Source organism: Spermophilus citellus (genome assembly GCF_964194105.1).
Source record: "Spermophilus citellus genome assembly, chromosome: 2".
NCBI lineage: Eukaryota > Metazoa > Chordata > Mammalia > Rodentia > Sciuridae > Spermophilus > Spermophilus citellus.
The window spans coordinates 6,871,029-6,876,025 of record NC_138183.1 but is presented as its reverse complement, the minus strand read 5'-3'; positions in this window follow the sequence as shown (position 1 = coordinate 6,876,025).

Here is a 4,997-nt window from a genome sequence, read left to right as displayed (position 1 = left end):
GAGGGAGAGAATTTTTAATATTTATTTTTTAGTTCTCGGCGGACACAACATCTTTGTTGGTATGTGGTGCTGAGGATCAAACCCGGGCCGCACACATGCGAGGCGAGCGCGCTACCGCTTGAGCCACATCCCCAGCCCCTCACCTGGTCTTTCTTTGTGCACTTGGCCTGCTTCCAGCTTCTGTGTGGCGCAGCGTGTGGTGGAGCCTGTGCGTTGACCGCGAGTCCAATAAATGACAGACACCATCTCCTCCTGCACTGACATGGGGATGGGGTGGCTCTTTGCTTCTTGGCCAAACCGGGACAAAGAGCGGGAGAAATCCCTCACTGAACAGGACTACTGGTGCTCAGAAGTGGGCATCTTGGGCGTGCACTCACCTCAGCGCCGTGGCAGGAAGGCCACCTCCCTCCGGGGCTTAGTTTCCAGGTCTGCAAGCTGTAGGCACTGGACAGGGCCCACAGGCTTCCAGGCTCAGTTTCTCTGACTGCACTAGGAGAGCCCGGCAGGGGCAGGGGCAGGGGCAGGGAGACCGGCGGGGATGCAGATCCAGCCTGCCATGTCTTCAGGTACTTCATGGACATCTGAAAATCACAAGCTGTTAAGTCTCAGCAATGTGGGAGGCTGAGGTAGGAGGAACAAAACTTCAAGGCCAACTTGGGCAACTTAACAAGGTCCTGCCTCAAAATTAAAAAGTGGGCTGGGTGCCAGCAGTGGTAGCGTAGCACATGCCTATAGTCCCAGCACTCAGTAGGCTGAGGCAGGGGGATGGCAAGTAGCCTCAGCAATTGAGCAAGACCTAAGCTACTACCAAAATTAAAAAGTGGCAGGGTGTGGTGGTGCTGGGAACATAGCTCTGTGATAGAGTGCTTGCCTAGCATGCAAGAAGCCCTGGATTTGATCTCCAGTTTAAAAAAAAACAAGAATTCAAATGTTACAGAAAAGTTTTGGGGGGAACCTTTTAAGTCTGGGGTTAAAGCTGCTATTGTGGCTCAGTGGTACAATGCTTGCCTAGTATGTGTGAGGCACTGGGTTCAATCCTTGGCACCACTTATAAATAAACAAAACAAAGGTACTGTGTTCATCTACAACCACACACACACAATGTCGGGTTGTAGCTCAGTAGTGGAACACCTGCTTAGCATGCACAAAGCCCTGGGTTCAATATTTCCTGTATGTATTTTCCAATTCCTTGCTGTGCGGGTGTGGTCCTTGGGATTGAACCCAGAATCTCACACATGCTAGGCAAGCACTGTATCCCTGAGCTCCCTCCCTAGCCTTTCCTATTTTATTTTCAGACAGGATCTCACTCATTTGCCCAGGTTGGCCTTCAACTTGAGGTCCTCCTGCCTCAGCCTCCTGAGTAAGAGGGATTCCAGGTGTGCACCACCACAGCTGGCTTCTTTTCCAAAATATTTTTAGTTTTCAGATGTGAACTTCACCCATGAATACTTGAAGCAGGTAGTTCTTCAGAAGGTAATTCTTCTCCAACAAGACCCGCACACCAAAGTCACACCTAAACTATCAGTGATTCTCTAGTGTGTTTCTTGGTTTGTTTTAAACAATTTTGTAAAGGTGTAATTTGCAAACGATAAAATGTACTTGCTGTAATGATTTTTGGTACTTTACTAAAAATAGTTGTGTATCAACTACCACACACAGCATCAGCACATTGCCATCACGTTGAAAAGACCCTTCGTACTTGTTTGCGGAATGTCCCCCAGGCCACCACCAACCTCTATTCTATACTTGCCTTTTCTGGGCCTTTTCTATAGATGGAATCACACATTATGTGATCTTTGGTTTCTACCTTTTTTGGCTAGAATACTTTTTTTGAGCTTTATTCGCTCTATAGCATGGATCAGTATTTTAATTTTTGGTACCAGGGATTGAGCCAAGGGGTGTTTACATTTTATTACGAGAGAGGATCTTGCTGAATTGCTTATGGGGCCTCACTAAGTTGTTGAGGCTGACCTTGAACTCACAATCCTCCTGCCTCAGCCTCCTGAGCTGCTGGGATGATCACCACACCTGGCCAGTATTTTCTTTGTTGCTGCAGACCATTCTGGAATTGATTTGCTCCCTGCTTGTTCAATACCTCTATGAACTCATGGGGTTTTAGTTATTTGATATGATGCAGTCACAATCATTCCTCTAATACTTAAAACAGCCAACGCTTAGCCACTGGGAGCTTCTTGGAATAGCTGCCAGGTCATTTGGACACCCATCAGTCTTTGAGTCCTTCCACAGAACACAGCATGGTGCTACAGGAAGCTCAGCAGCTCACCTCTAGACTCAAAGGCGGCTGTCTGGTACCACCTGGGCCCAGCTGAGTCACCAGCTGCATGAGTGACCCAGCAGAACTGCCCAATGGAGCCCAGTCAAGAACTCAGACCCACAGTGCAGAGCAGTGGTTTTCAGCACAGGTTTGGGGGAGGGTGTTGTGGACAGAGGTAACTGTGCCCAGTCCCCTCACTAATGGTAGGGAGATCTGGAGGGAAGTGGTGCTGGCCAGCCATGGCAGCTGTGGGATGGACATCTAGGTCTCCTGAGCCCAGCCTAGTACTCCAGGCCCCTTACCTTGGCATGGCACTCCCATGGCCATAAGCAGCTAGCCATGAGCCATCTAATCCCAGCCTTTACTCAGGTGGTCATAGAGGACAATGGTCATAAGATCCTGCAGGACACAGCACTGAGTCTTTGGCCCAGCAAACAGTGGCAGGAATTACAACATAAGGGACTTCCAGGTTGGACACAGGAGGACAGGACAGCTGAGGACACCCACCATGTGTTTATGGGCCTCCTGTGTGCTAGGTGCTGCTCCAGGCACTGTTCAGGTGTGGTATGTGCAGCAGCCACCTGCTCACCCTGGCTTTTTTCCTGAGACAGGGTCTCCTCATGTTGCCAGGCTGGCCCTGAACTTCTGAGCTGAGTGACCCTCCTACCTTAGCCTCTGGTGCTGGGACCATGGGTGTTTGCTGCTGGGGTGGGCTCTCTGTTCTGGTTTTTGAGACAACTTAAAGTACTTACACTATGGAAATCAGTAAATGCCCCAAACCCGGGGAGCTTGCAGCCTGGGGATGAGCCTGACCGTTTCTGTCTCAAGGACTAGGCCCTGCAGTGTGTGGAACCCCAAGCCTTGCCTTCCAGAAGCTTTTTTTTGTGTGTGGGGGGGTACTGGGGATTGAACCCAGGGGTGCTCTACCACTGAGCCACACCCCCAGCCCTTTTTATTTTTTGAGACAAGGTCTTGTTATGTTTTCCAGGCTGACTTCAGCCTTGTGATCCTCCTGCCTCAGCCTCCTGAGTAGCTGGGATGATGGGTGAGCACCATCGTGCCCAGCTTCCCAGAAGCTATTCTAAGAGGCCATAGATGGCTCCTCTGGGAGTGTCTTGACAGTTGACATGGTTGCTCCTAGTTTGAGACTCCTAGTCTCTCTAACTGCATCTTCAGGACCCAGAAGTTCTGCAACCTCCTCAGAATGGAAGTTTCATGAGGGCAGACGTCCTTGACACTCATGATGGCACTGAGGAGGAGCTCAAATATTCCTGAAACAATGCTGGGTGGTGCATACCTCTAAGACCAATAACTCCAAAATCTGAGCCTGGAGGATCAAAAGTTCCAGGCCAGCCTTGGCAACTTACTGAGACCCTGTCTCAAAATAAAAAGGGCTGGGGATGTGGCTCAGTGGTTAAGTGCCCCTGGGTTCAATCCAGGGGGTGAGTGCAAAACCTAGACATACCGTGTATGGCATATGGCGTTAGAAGTCCCCTTTGTCCTCAGCACCAACAATGCCCTCAGTGCCATGGATGGCCAGACCCCTGCTGACCTCTTCCCTGCAGAGCTTCCCTGTCCCTCTTGTCTCTGTCACCCACCACTGCAGCCTCAGGACACTTGCCGTGTTGTTTCCTCTGCCAGGAAACCCACCTTGCAAAACTCCCACTCCTTTTGTAGTCCCCCATCCTTGTCACCTCCTCAGGAGCACTCCCTGGTGGGAGAGAATCTGGGGTCTGAGAATCCTGTGTTTCAGGGAATTGCTTCTCTGGGCCTGTTTGGGAAGGGCACTGCAGCCCAGACCCATGATAGCTGCCATGTCCCAGGGAACTATTCTGGGAAGCTCAGGACCCACTCCTCACACCTCCTGCTTCTCAGAGACTAATAATGGCAGTGTCTGAGGCAGCTGAGGGCAGGTGACCAGATGACTGCAAGAGCAGCCGACCTAGAAAGGCCCACTGGGCGGGGGAGGTAGGGAAGCTGAGCACAACTGAGCTGGGACAGGGGCTTCCTGGGCCCTTGGTTTTTGTCTACTTATTGTCCACTTGGGAGGTCCTGGTTTTGGCTGGCAGGCAGGCAGGCTGGCAGAGTCAGCCATTCTGATCAGTGATTCCTGTTGATTCTCACTCCACCTCACAGGCACTGATGTCATTTATCAGGCACTTGTTCTGGGTCTGGCCTGAGACAGGTTCAGGGATGTACTGGACTCTGTCCACATGTTGCCTAGGGCTTTTCTGATGTTTGCCACCACCTGTCATCCCAGTTACTCAGGAGGCTGAGGCAGGAGGATTGCAAGTTGAAGACCAGCCCAGGCAATTTATTGAGACCCTGTCTCAAAATAAAAAGAGCTGAGAATGTAGCTCAATGGTAGAATGCTCCTGAGTTAATCCCCAGTACTCCCCTACACACACACACACACACACACACACACACACACACAAAGTGCAGAGGCTAAGGCTCCAACCTGGACCTTCTGGGTCAACCCAGGAGGTCTTAGTGAGTGCCAAGAATCCATGTTTTCTACAAGCTGAGGTTGGCCCAGGTTGTCAGAGAACCACTGCTCACTTGCAGAGACAGAAAAGGAAGCAATTAACAATCCTGTGTTGTGAGGGCTGAGGTAGAAAAGGGGATGCAACCACAGGAGTCCAGTGGAGGCCCCTCACTTGGCCACAGAAACAGTGAACAGACACTTGAGTCAGACTAGGCCAGGCAAAGTAGGGCAAGA